This window comes from Artibeus jamaicensis, unplaced genomic scaffold (assembly GCF_021234435.1).
Source record: "Artibeus jamaicensis isolate MK-2021 breed Jamaican fruit bat unplaced genomic scaffold, CSHL_Jam_final scaffold_11, whole genome shotgun sequence".
Lineage (NCBI taxonomy): Eukaryota > Metazoa > Chordata > Mammalia > Chiroptera > Phyllostomidae > Artibeus > Artibeus jamaicensis.
In genome coordinates this window covers 2,184,988-2,199,365 of record NW_026522027.1, presented here as the reverse complement: position 1 = coordinate 2,199,365, position 14,378 = coordinate 2,184,988, and the positions used below count along the sequence as shown (strand labels likewise).

Genomic DNA, 14,378 nt, shown 5'->3' with positions numbered 1-14,378 from the left:
TGATGACACACAGAGTGATTTCAGCACAGGGGGGCCCATTTCAGACTTCCGGTCCCCAAGACTGAATGAATGCCTTATTTCCTCAGATGCACGTTGGAGACATCCAGATGACCACCTGCTCAGTCCTTAGTTCCTTGTCTGAAATTTCCTCCACAGCTTCCGTAGGATGGCCCATTAGGCCATAGAAAATAGTTAAGGTGTCCTCACAAACACTTGTGGGAACACTGAACAAATAACATGTCTAGTAAATAACCAACGATTTGGTGGAGGCCTGGAAAGACCCTAACCACCAAGTGTTCCAATTTCACATACATTTTCACTTTACTTGTAAGGAAGTAGATACACAAACCTTTCAAAGATATCCTCCTATAGAATCTTTTTTTAAAATTGTTGTTCATGTACAGTTGTCTCCATTTCCCCCCATTGCTTCCTCCCACCCCACCTATCTCCACCTCCCACTCTTGATCCTAACCCATTTTGGCTTAGTCCATGTGTCCTTTATACATGATCCTTGATGAACCTTCCTCCTTTTCTCTCCGTTATCCCTTCCCTGGTTCCCTCTGGTTACTGTCAGTTTTTTCTTTATTTCACTGTCTCTGATTATATTTTGCTTGCTTGTGTGTTTTTTTAATGGAAACAAATTTTAAGTTGATGTTTCTTTCCTTTTTTTTAATGGTTGTTCAAGAACAGCTGTCTCCATTTTGACCCTACCATGTCCCCTGCCCCGCCCATCCACATCTGCCACCTTCCAGTCTACGCCCTTTGGCTGTGTCCATGTGTTCTTCATATGGACAAGGGCCATGTTCCTTAATGCCCCTTCCTCTATTATCACCTATTATGTTTCTCCCCCATCCTCTCTGGTTACAGTCAGTTTGTTCTTTATTACAATGTCTCTGGTTGTATTTTGCTTGCTTGTTTGTTTTCCTGATTAGGTTCTACTTACAGGTAAGATCATATGGTATTTGTTTTTTACTGTCTGGCTTATTTCACTTAGCATAATGCTCCCCATATGCATCTATGCTGTCGTGAAGTGTAGGAGATCCTTCTTTCTTTCTGCTGCGTAGTATTCTATTGTGTAAATGTACCATAATTAAAAAATATATATTTTATTGATTATGCTACTACACTTGTCCCATTTTCTTCCCTTTACTGCCCTGCATACCCTCTCCAATTCCATTATGCTCCCCGCCTGCACTTAGTTCAAGTCCATGGGTCATACCCATGAATTCTTTGGCTTCTACATTTCCTTACTATTCTTAAGCTCCTCTTGTCTACTTTCTACTTACCATTTATGCTACTTATTCCTTGTATTTTTTCTCCCTTTCTCCTCCACCCCCTCCCCTGCTGGTAACCCTCCATGTGATCTCCATTTCTGTGATTCTGTTACTGTTCTGGTTGTTTGCTTAGTTTATTTTTATTTTTGTTTTTTAGGTTCAGTTGTTGATGGTTTTGAGCTTGTTGTCATTTTACTGTTCATAGTTTTGATCTTCTTTTTCTTAGATAAGTCCCTTTAACATTTCATATAATAAGGGCTTGGTGATGATGGCTTTTTTAATTTGACCTTATCTGGGAAGCCCTTCCATTCTAAATGATAGCTTTGCTGGATAGAGTAAATTTAGATGTACGTCCTTGCTCTTCAAGACTTTGAATACTTCTTTCCAGCCCCTTGTCTGTAAGCTTTCTTTTGAGAAATCAGCTGACAATCTTACAGGCACTCCTTTGTAGGTAACTATCTTCTTTTCTCTCTTTTTTTAAAAAATTTTATTGATTATGCTGTTACAGTTGTTCTATTCCCCCTTTCATTCCCATCCACCCTACCCCCCCATCCCCACAATTACCCCCCTTTTAGTTTATGACCAAGTGTCTCAAGTCCTTTAGATTCTATATTTCCCATGCTATTCTTGCCCCCCCTTCTATTTTCTATCTACTGTCTATGCTACTTATTTTTTGTGCCTTCTCCCCCCTTCTCCTCCTCCCACTCCCCTGTTGCTAACCCTCCTTGAGATCTTCATTTCTATGTTTCTACTCCTGATCTAGCTGTGCTCTTAATTTGCTTTTGTTTTAGGTGTGGTTCTTAGTAACTGTGAGTTTGTTGTCCTTTCACTGTTCATCTTTTTTATATTCTTTTTCTTGGGTAAGTCACTTTAACATTTCATAGAATAAGGGCTTGGTGGTGATGAACTCCTTGAATTTGGTCTTATCTGAGAAGCACCTTATCTGTCCTTCCATTCTAAATGAAAACTTTGCTGGATAGAGCAATCTTGGTTGTAGGTTTTTGGATTTCATGACTTGGAATACCTCTTTCCAGCCCCTTCTTGCCTGTAAGGTCTCTTTTGAGAAATCTGCTGACAGTCTGATGGGGACTCCTTTGTAGGTGACTGTCCCCTTAGCTCTTGCTGCTTCTAGGATTCTCTCCTTCATTTTAATTTTGGCTAATGTAATTATGATGTGCCTTGGTGTGTTCCTTCTTGGGTCCAACTTCTTTGGGACTCTCTGAGCTTCCTGGATTTCCTGGAAGTCTATTTCCTTTGCCAGATTGGGGGAAATTCTCCTTTATTATTTGTTCAAATAAGTTTTCCACTGGTGGCTGTTCCTTTCCCCCTTCTGGTACTCCTATAATTCGGATGTTGGAGCATTTAAAGATGTCCTGGAGGTTCCTAAGACTCTCCTCATTTCTTTGAATTCTTGCTTCCTGACTCTTTTCTGTTTGGCCATTATTTGCTTTCTTATGGTCCACTCCATTGATTTCAGTCCCGGTTTCCTTTTCATTGCTATTGGTGTCCTGTGCAATTCCATTCATTTAAATTAGTTTTGCCTTCATATATTTGTCTAATTTGTGGCTATAATCAACCAGTTCTGTGAGGATCCTGATGACCAGTGTTTTAAACTGTGTGTCTGAGAGTTTTGCTATTTCTTCATCGCTTAGATCTATGGGCTGTGGGGCTTTGAGATCTTGTGACATTTTTGGTCTGTTTTGGCCCTTTAAGTGTGAGAAGCAGTGCCTTGGACTCCCAGGTCGCTGGGTTGTGACGCTGTATGTGGGGGCGTGGTCAGAGCAGGGAAATGGTGACCCCCTCTGCTGTTTCTCAGAGCTGGGTAGGAGCAGAGCCTTAGGTGGTTCACCTGGGCTGGGCCACTCAGAGCTGCTGGGTTATGATGCTGTATGTGGAGGTGGGGTCAGAGCAGGGAAATGGCGGCGCCCTCCACTGCTGCTTGCCGCAGGGACCTGCCGGGCCCGGTCCAACCGCCCACTCCCTCGCCTGTCCACCTGCGCACAAATGCGCGACCACAGTCAACATGCAGCACCACTCCCCTGCTGTCTCCCCCGCGGTCGCTCACCTGGTGGCTCGCTTGGTCGCTCACTAGGTCCAACCCTGCGCCTGGGATCCACGCGCCTGAGTGTGTCTGACCGAGTCCTCCTGTGCAACCCTGCTTAACCAGGTGCTGGTTTCGCCCTTACCGGTCAGGCTGAAGAATTTGTTGTTAGCGGACTTCCGAAAAGTTCCATTTTCCGTGTTCTGACTATGTTTTCTGTTGCTAATATTTAGTTGTCTCTAAACTTGGTTGTGTGAGAAGGCACGGCACATCCACCTATGCCTCCATCTTGGCGGAAGTCTCTCTTGTTTTTTTGATTTTAAGGTTCTCTCCTTAACTTTAATCTTGGGTAATGTAATCATGATGTGTCTTGGTGTGTGATTCCTTGCCTCCAACTTCTTTGGGACTCTCAGAGCTTCTTGGACTTCCTGGAAGTCTATTTCCTTTGCCTGACTGGGGAAATTCTTTTTCTTTATTTGTTCAAATAAGTTTTCAATTTCTCGCTCTTTCTATTCTCCTTCTGGCTTCCCTATGATTCAGATGTTGGAACATTTAAAAAGTTGTCCTGGAGGTTCCTGAGCCTCTCCTCATTTTTTTTTTTTTAAATTTGTGTTTCTTCTGTTCTGGTTGACTATTTAATCTTTCCTTCTAGTCCAAACCACTGATTTGAGTCCCAGTTTCCTTCCTTTCACTGTTGGTTCCTTGTACATTTTCCTTTATTTCACTTTTCATAGTCCTCATTTTTTCCTCTATTTTGTGGCTATACTAAACTAATTATGTGAGCATCCTGATTACCAGTGTTTTGAACTGTGCATCTGATAAGTTGGCTATCTCTTCCTTGCTTGGTTGTATTTTTTTTCTGGGGCTTTGATCTGTTCTTTCATTTGGGTCATGTTTTTTGTTTGTTTTTGCACACCTGTTATGTAGTCAGTGGAGGAGCCTTAATATTCACCATGGTAGGGCAACCCAGATAGCTGTGTTGTGATGCTGTACATGGGGGAGAGATCACAGAGGGAACAATGCCACTTGCTCCACTCTCTGCCAACTTTCTGTCACTTCCCCTACTGCCCACAAGCAAATTGGGCCTTTTGGGTGCTGATTCTCAGGTGGGTGGTTTTGTGTGTGTTCTAGGACTCTGTGTGTCTCTCTAATGAACTCTCCCATGAGGCTGGGCATTTCTTCTGCTGCCTCAACCCTCACAGGTTTTTTTTTCGGTGAGAGGTTTTGAGGCTTTATTTCCTTGTGTTGGAATCCTGGGTAGTATGGTATATCTTGCTCCCCAATTGTCCCTCCCTGTTTATATGCACACAAATGTGGGACCACCCACTCTTCTAGTCACCAACCCTTTGGTTCCCATCCTTCACGTGCTGCCTTGCCACAAGTCCTCTCTGCCTGGCTGCCCATCTCTTCCATTTCTACTGGTCTGGATGAATGTTTCTTTTTTAACTTATTGGTTGTCCAACTTCCATATAGTTTGATTTTCTGTCAGTTCTGGTTGTTTTTTGTTTGTTTTTAAATTTGTTGTTGTTGACTTCCGCCAAGATGGAGGCATAGGTGGATGTGCCGTGCCTTCTCACACAACCAAGTTTAGAGACAACTAAATATTAGCAACAGAAAACATAGTCAGAACACGGAAAATTGAACTTTTCGGAAGTCCGTTAACAACAAATTCTTCAGCCTGACCAGTAAGGGGCGAAACCAGCGGCTGGTGAGGGGTTGCACAGGAGGACTCGGTCAGACACACTCAGGCGCGGAATCCAGACACGCGAAATCCAGGAGCAGGGTTGGACCTAGTGAGCGACCGAGCGAGCCACCAGGCGAGCGACCTCGGAGGAGACAGCGGGGAAGCGGTGCTGCATGTTGACTGTGGTCGCCCGTTTGTGCGCGAGCGGACAGGCGAGGGAGTGGGCAGTTGGACCGGGGCCTGGGGGGTCCCCGCGGCAAGCCGCAGTAGAGGGTGCCGCCATTTCCCGGCTCTGACCACGCTCCCACATACAGCATCACAACCCAGCGACCTGGGAGTCCAAGGCACTGCTTCTCACACTTAAAGGGCCAAAACAGACCAAAAATGTCACAAGATCTCAAAGCCCCACAGCCCATAGATCTAAGCGATGAAGAAATAGCAAAACTCTCAGACACACAGTTTAAAACACTGGTCATCAGGATCCTCACAGAACTGGTTGATTATAGCCACAAATTAGACAAATATATGAAGGCAAAACTAATTTAAATGAATGGAATTGCACAGGACACCAGTAGCAATGAAAAGGAAACCGGGACTGAAATCAATGGAGTGGACCATAAGAAAGCAAATAATGGCCAAACAGAAAAGAGTCAGGAAGCAAGAATTCAAAGAAATGAGGAGAGTCTTAGGAACCTCAAGGACATCTTTAAATGCTCCAACATCCGAATTATAGGGGTACCAGAAGGGGAAAGGAACAGCCACCAGTGGAAAACTTATTTGAACAAATAATAAAGGAGAATTTCCCCAATCTGGCAAAGGAAATAGACTTCCAGGAAATCCAGGAAGCTCAGAGAGTCCCAAAGAAGTTGGACCCAAGAAGGAACACACCAAGGCACATCATAATTACATTAGCCAAAATTAAAATGAAGGAGAGAATCCTAGAAGCAGCAAGAGCTAAGGGGACAGTCACCTACAAGGAGTCCCCATCAGACTGTCAGCAGATTTCTCAAAAGAGACCTTACAGGCAAGAAGGGCTGGAAAGAGGTATTCCAAGTCATGAAATCCAAAAACCTACAACCAAGATTGCTCTATCCAGCAAAGTTTTCATTTAGAATGGAAGGACAGATAAGGTGCTTCTCAGATAAGACCAAATTCAAGGAGTTCATCACCACCAAGCCCTTATTCTATGAAATGTTAAAGTGACTTACCCAAGAAAGAATATAAAAAAGATGAACAGTGAAAGGACAACAAACTCACAGTTACTAAGAACCACACCTAAAACAAAAGCAAATTAAGAGCACAGCTAGATCAGGAGTAGAAACATAGAAATGAAGATCTCAAGGAGGGTTAGCAACAGGGGAGTGGGAGGAGGAGAAGGGGGAGAAGGTACAGAAAATAAGTAGCATAGACAGTAGATAGAAAATAGAAGGGGGGCAAGAATAGCATGGGAAATATAGAATCTAAAGGACTTGAGACACATGGTCATAAACTAAAAGGAGGGTAATTGTGGGGATGGGGGTGTAGGGTGGAGGGGAATGAAGGGGGGAATAGAACAACTGTAACAGCATAATCAATAAAAAAATTTAAAAAATAAATTTGTTGTTGTTTTTTTTGGTTGTGCAAGAAGGCACAATGTGTCTATCTATGCCTCTTTCTTCTGAACCATAATTTTTTGATCCACTCTCTTACTAATGGGCACTTGGGTTGCTTCCAGCACTTAGCTCTTGTATATTGTGCTGCTATGAACATTGGGGTGCATAGGTTCTTTTAGATTGGTGTTTCATGATTCTTAGGGTTTAATCCCAGAAGTAGAATTTCTGGGTCAAAAGGCAATTACATTTTTAGTTTTGTGAGGAAATTCCATAATTTTCCACAGTGGCTGCACCTGTATGCATTCCCACCAACAGTGCACTAGAGTTTCCTTATCTCCCTAACCTCATCAGCACTTGTTTTTTGTTGATTTGTGATGGCCATTCTCAATGGTGTGAAGTGGTATCTCATTGTGGTCTTAATTTGTATCCCTCTAACGGTTAGTCATGCTGAGCAACCTTTCATATGTCTCTGGGCCCTGTCTATGTCCTCCTTAGAGAAGTGTCTGTTTATGTCCTTTCCCCATTTTTTCAACTGGGTTGTTTGTCTTCCTGGAGTGGAGTCATGTGAGTTCTTTATCTATTTTGGAGATAAAACCCTTGTTGGAGGTATCATTTGTAAATATGTTTCCCCATATCGTTGGTTTTCTTTTCATTTTGCTGATGTTTTCTTTAGCCATGCAGAAGCTTTTTAATTTGATGAAGTCCATGTATTTATTCTTTTCTTTATCACTCCTGCTCTAGGGACCACATTAGTGAAAATATTGCCAAGTGGAATATCTGAAAATTTTCTCCTTATGTTCTCCTCTAGGACATTTATGGTGTCTGTTGAAACCAGAAAAATAGGGAATAAAACAGGGACTGCCTTAAAGAGATTTGGCCTGGATGCAGAAACCACAAGGAAGTTAAGAAAGAACATAGGGAGTGGAGAAGGTGGAACTACAAAACCAGTGGGGCTGAAAAGTAGAGGACCACCTGTTCAAGTGTCTAGGTTAAAATTTTTCCATTACTCAAAACCCAGAAAGCTTAGGTCATGCTCGCGCCACCCGAGTAGCCAGTAGCTAACAGCCACATTTGCTTCTATACAATGCTTGCTTGCTCGCGTCTATAAAAAGACTTAGCTGTAAGCGCTTAGGGTGGCTCTCATTTGCAGCTTTTATGAGCACCGTGTCTCCGGACACTCTGAGGGTCTGCCCCTGTGCAGGTTAAAACTTTGGCCAATAAAATAACATCTCTGAATCCTGAAAGTTTCTGACAATTTGTCTCTCGCGTTGGTGGGTGCAACGGTGTCATGACTTATATTTAAATCTTTTATCTACCTTGAGTTTATTCTTGTGTATGGTGTAAGTTGGTGATTGAGTTTTATTTTTTTACATGTAGCTGTCCAGATATTACAACACCATTTGTTGAAGAGGTTATTTTTGCTCAATATTATGTTTGCTTCTGCCCCCTTTGTTGAATACTAATTGACCATAGAAACTTGGGTTTGTTTCTGGGCTGTCTATTCTGTTCAATTGATCTATGTGTCTGTTCTTATGCCAATACCAGACTGATTTGATTACCATGGCCTTGCAGTGTATTTTGATGTCAGATATTGTGATTCTTTCTATTTTGTTCTTCTCAATATTGCTGCAGCTATTTGGGGTCACTTATTTTTCCATAGAAATTTTTGAAATGTTTGCTTTATATCTTTGCATTATGTCATTGGTACTTTCATAGGAATTGCATTGAATCTATAAATTGCTTTGGGTAGTGTGGACATTTTGGTGATGTTGGTTCTTCCAATTCACAAACATGGTATATCCTTCCAATTATTTCTGTCCAAAAATATGGAAGGCTTCAAAAATTTGTGCATCATCCTTGCACAGGGGCCATACTAATCTTCTCTGTATCATTCCAATTTTAATATATGTGCTGCTGAAGCAAACACTTCTCACAGATTCTTGACTGTGTGGGGGGTGTATGGACTCCTTAAGAGGGCATTGGGGTGAAGGCCCCAGATCTTGGGCATGGGGAACCAATTCCTTCTGTGTCCTGTGATCACCAGGAGACTCCTGGAGTGCATTTGAAACACAGGAGACATTTTTGGCTTTTATCATTTGCATAAATTCTGTGTGCCTGTTTCAAAGAGTCCACAAACAGGAAATAGGGTATTGGAAAGTAGACACTACCTTCTGGTTCTGTTGGGCTTTGTTGGCTCTGGTTGTCTCCTGAGCATAGAGCAAAATCTTAGAGAGACATTCAGGCTGGATGCCATTTTGAAACAAAAGGACCTTCAGGAGGCCAGGAAATAGGTAAGGTCTTAGAGAGAATTAGATGTGAAATTTTAATGATTGGAAAAGCAGAAATGAGAGGAAGTGTATATGTTGTAATCCTGGTTTCAAATGAAGATATAGAGAGAAGAGGGAGAAGGGCAGATTTTCAGGAAAAGGCTGAGAACTCTAAAATGAAGGAGAGGTCACAGTCCAATTGCAGAGAAGAGAGTCATTGGAGCTGGTTGAGGGAGGTGGAAAAGAAGAGGCAGCTATTCTTCCAGATATGGTCATGGTCATGAGAGGCAGAATGGCTTTTTGAAAGAAATAATAAGGTACTTGGAGGCTCAGAGGACTTCCCTTGATACTGGGACCAAACGCTTAATTAGGGGAGTCCATGGAGGGGGCCTTAACTCCTATAGATGAAGGTAAAAATAAAACAAGAAACTGTCAAAAAACAAAACAAAACAAAACAAAACAAAACAAAACAAAACAAAAACACCAGTTGAGCAGGGTTGGGGTTGTAGTAGTGCTGGGAGTGGAAGGAGAGAATGTGTCCCTCAACAGAGGTACCCAGAGACACATGTGGGCTCAAACTGTGGGAGTGCAGGAACTTGCCTTTTAGGACTTTGTAGTCCCAGGTAAGGGGCAACAAGGCCTTTGGAGAGGTGTGAGAGGGAGACTGGAGGCCACTGAGGGACCAGGAGCCTGGGAAGCAAGGACAGATGAGAGTGTATAAAAACTGCAGGTAAACTGAAGCAGAAGAAGCAGGAGGAGATTCCAAGGAGAGAGGAATTCTGGGAGTAAATGTCAGATCTGAAGAGGGTTTTAAAACTTTATTCTGGGAAAACAGTGGGAAAGGGGGGTGGATTGGTGTTGAGGGAAGTGTGCAAGCCAGAGTCCAGGGATCTTGGTTTCTATCATAGATTGCAGGCCAGGGTTTTCAGTGACTGGCTCTGGCTAGGGGGAGACTGGTGCTGCTTGTTCCCCAAGGTGGGTCTGGGTCCAGCCGTTTCATTTTGGCCTGAAAACACCTTAGAAACACAAGATCTTACCTCTCCAGTACCCTAAGACCTCAGACCCTAAGGCTGCAATTGGCTGTAAGTGCCTGTAAAAAAGGCATAAAGGGCACAGAGTGGAGGCCAGGGAGCAGCCTGGTGGTAGGGGTTGTGGAAACTGATGGAAGGAGAGTGAGGCAGGATGTTCTTGAAGTTTGCTGAGCTTAAGAAATTGAAAAAAAAAGTGAGTGAGGGTGGTGGACTCAGGATCTCAGATACCTGCAGGGACTCTGGCACTTTTGGTGCCCAGTCCAGGCCCACCTGGGCTACAATGTGATACCAAGATGGTAGCTGCTTCTCTGGGCTTTGGGGAATGTCAGAGAAGTCATGCTGCGACCCAAGGCTAGCTGCCACCAGCACTGGGCCTGGGACCGCTCAGTAAAAGAGAAAAGCACACTGAGTGTTTGTAAATGAGTCTGCGAACAGGCTTTTTAAAAGGAGACATGAATTCCCGAAGCCTGCTGTTTCACCTGGTTGGAGTCCCTGCTGAGTCAGATGGGGTGGGGTCTCAGGGAATCATCAGGGTGGGATGAGCAGTGTTGACCAGATTAAGGCAGATTTAGATTTGGTGCCCGCCTGCATGCTGTTTGGTGGCCAGGCTCAACACAGGTACACTGGCCACCCTTGCCGTTATGCCACCCAACTCAGGTTTTTCCCTAATGTCTCTGGTCCCTTATGGGCTACTGTCCCTTTGCTGGAACTTAGAGTGAGTGTCTGTGAGCAAGTGTCTATGTGTGGGTCCTTTGGGAGGACACATATGTTTCCAACAGCCCTGCACTTCACTGGGACAGAATCCCCACCAACTTTCACAGCTAGCTGCTGTGAAGACTCCTATTCCTTGTACTGGGGCCTTAGGTGGCGGAGCTTTCTGTGGGCCCAGGATCATTCACTCCCTAGAGGAATTCTGCAGCTGAGATATTCTTCCTGATTCTCAACCACCACACATGGCTTGGGGACCAGTCTGTTTTATATTTTCATTAGGCCTATCAGTCTAGGTCTGGTTACTTTTTTATATCCATAGTTATGTTACAGTTTTGTCAACTAGTCTTCAGATGGTTTTTAGCTTTATTGCTCTATAATTTGCTTGTAGTTTGGATATGGTTGTAGGAGGAGGAAAGCCCAGTATTTGCCTACTCCAGCATCATGACCTGAACCTCTGGAGGAATCCCCCTGGATCTTTGATTCCTTATCTCTTGGTTATGTCTGTTAGTGACACCATCGTTAACCTTTCAGAGCCTTCGTTTCTAGAGACACTGTGTTAAGAGCTGTCTCTTACATCTTTGCACGCCAGCTTGCATTCTATAGTGCAACTTATTAGGGTTATTACTCCCACTATGCTTTTGATGGCTACATGCTGGCCTCTGTAATTCTCAGATCCTATCACCCCTGTTGCTACTACAAAATTTTGTTCTGTAACAGGATCTCCTGTTTTCAGTTCTGATCTCTTGAGGATACCCACCATGTGCATTTCAGTGATGCAATGTTTCTTCACCAGTGTGGACCTCAACAGCACACCTGAAGCTCCTACTTGGGTTTAAGGTTTCCAACTAATATAGAAGATGCGTCTCAGCATGTCCCCTTTTCTGAAGTTTCTGATTCCCAATATCACTTTAAGAGTGTCTGTGGGGGAGCTTTTCCCTTAGAGGTCCCCCCCCCCCCCGTCCACTGTGGATGAGAATAAGTCTACCAAGACATGATCTGCTTGGGGAGGAAAGGTGGCCAATCTCTCAAAGGAGAAGGGCCAAGAGCCTTTTCCTCAATGGGCTTTTATTAGGTTCATTTTGCACAAGAATACATGTAAAGCTCATTAATCATTGTCAGGCAGTAAGGATCAAAGAATAGATAACACATGGGAGGAACTACTAGGGTTTATTCTGAGTCAGGGTCTGTTAGCTAAAGGGCTACAAAACTTTGGAAAACAAACTCATTTCCTGGTTGGACCCTTATCATTTAATTGAGAGCATTCTAAACAAAGCAGTTTTCACAGGAGTTTATGCATTCTTTCTTAGGCCTGATCACCTGGGGAACCCACCCTTTCCAGCACAGGGCTGCACCACCCTCTGTCATTGTTTCAGGCTTAAGTCAGGTGGGGAATGTAAGGCAGCCAAGAGATTAGGAGCCTTCCTGCGGACAGAATGAGGACTCAGGCTATGTCAAAGCTGAGGGGTGAGGGTCCATCACCCCCTTTTGCTATAGCTCCCCAAGTCCACATGATCGTGCCTGTCTTAGGTTGTTCCTCCCTTGAGGAATCTTACCCGTCATTGGCTAACCGACCAAGCATTAAGGACCAGGCAGGGTGAAGTAAAAAGAGCAGAGGTGGTGCTCCTGCCAGGGAGATAAGCTTTGTCTCCTCACTGGCTTATGGTTTGAAGGTCGCTCACTCAGCCTTAGACATGTGTGTGTGTGTGTGTGGGGGTTACAGCTTCTGAAACCAGGCAGGGCGGTTCCCAACAAGTGTCCTGCAATTCAGTTCTGAAGCTCACCATCAGAGTCAGCACAATTTCCAGTGGCTAAAAGAAACTTCCTTCATAAGACTACCCTGATATCAACACTAGCCACACATATGGAGTTCCAAGGCCACCCACACTTTTGTCCAATGAGCCACTTCCCGCACCCCAGCAGGTTGGATGTTTTTCTAAAATGACTCATAGAACTCGACAAAATTCCATATTTATGACTATAGTTATATTACAGCAATGTAATACACTTTGGTACTAGCAAAAAGAGAGACATATAGAGCTTTGTCATTGAGAATTCCATTGGCAAATTAGCCAGTGTCTTCTCTTAAAGGAGGCAGGACATACCATGCTCAGCCACACTGAAGGCTTTAACAACCAAAAGCTCACCTGATCATTAGTGTCCAGAATGTTTATTGGGTTTAATTGCATAGGCAGTTGTAATTGACATGGGCAATGATATTGAATTCAGTCTCTATTTCCACTTGTTTATCTGGATGTGAGGTTTGCTGAAAGCCCAATCTATTAACCACATGGTTCATGTTTTAAGTGACCAGTCTCCATCCTGAGTTGTATTGTTAACATGAGCTAGATGGAATCCAAAGAATCCTGAATACAAATTATTGGTAAAATTTCCTGGGCTTGGTAGACCAAATAATGAAGTTTGACAACTCCAGAATTCTACTAGTTTAGCAGAAACTTAAGAATTCTGTAGAACAGGGCAGAATGAATATGGGTATTGCTCTGAAACCCAGCCCAGATAAAAAGGACACATTTTTCATGTTATTTCTTTGCAAGGATCCAGCCTGTTACAAGAGTCAACATGCTTTTGAGAATAAGGGGGAGGTAAAGCAGAGACTCCTAGGGGATTTATGGGAGCAATGTCTGTATTGGCCAAGATCTAGCCTGGGGGACAGGCAGTGGCCATATCACAGAACAGTCTCTGCTCCCCCATCCATCACTCCTGACTGATTTGAAAACCTCACATGCCCCTTCTTCTGCAAGGTTCCATGAGTGGTCAATAAGGGGCTCCAAAGCAGAAAACACACTGAAGACACAGTCTAGAGCAAAAATACAGACACATGCAAGAAATAAACAAATTAAATAAAGCTAATCGATACTAGTCAAAAATTTTTTATATTTTCTGAGACCAGAATCAGTATGCTAACAAGAATCAAAAGTTTAAGAGGCACTCAAGTGAGCCTCAGCACACAGGTTCAACATCATTCCTTTGCCAATATATTGACAATTTTTCAAGGAACATAATATTTGTTTTTAAAATCTTATATATTAATGTATGCATTTAATTTTTTGAATGGAATGAATCAAGGTGATGTTGGTCACTATATTAATACAGGTTTCAGGTAGACCACTCTGCAATATAGCCCCTCTATGTGTTACTGCATTTCTACCATTCAAAGGAAAGTCCCCTTCCCTAAATATTTATCTCCACAGTACATACTTTTTGCCTCTTCGACCCACATTTTCTTCAGCAATCAGCACACTGTTTGTTGTCTGTGTCCATGTTTCTTTCTATTATTCTTCAAGTTATGGTAAAAATCTTTGAATATGTCCAATAAAAGACCTTAGGTTCTTGCTTTCTTCGTGTTTTATTTCTCCTTAAGAACTTCAGGGGAGGGCTTAAATTCTGCATCTGGTGGCTGGCGGGAAACAAAATCCCTTCCATATTCTGAAATCTTGTCAGAATCTCTTCTTTGACATCTTTCATTTTCCGGAAGACAGTTTCATGTGTGAACAGCAGTTTTTCACCTTTCTCCAAAAAACGTTCATACTTTTGAAGTTCTTCAGCAAATTCCGGTTGTGGGGCAGTTTCACACCAGAGTTTTTGATGTGTTTGGTATCTTTCATTCATTACATCTTTGTTTGATGTGATGTGGAAGTAGACTGCTTGTTTGATGCTTTAGGTATTAGATAGCTGACACATTTCAAAGCAAATTCCCTTGCCTCACTGCAACATTGTTTCCAACTCATAAAATATGAGGTCAACGTGGTTGATGAGGCGA

General features: G+C 43.1%; 1 non-coding gene across 1 annotated transcript; it reads right to left on the bottom strand.

Moving 5' to 3' along the window:
* Positions 1–8,411: 8,411 nt before the first annotated feature.
* Positions 8,412–8,518, bottom strand: LOC119054445 (U6 spliceosomal RNA). The gene has a single exon (XR_005083519.2). It is a non-coding gene; the product is annotated as a U6 spliceosomal RNA (small nuclear RNA).
* Between the last annotated feature and the right edge of the window lie 5,860 nt (positions 8,519–14,378).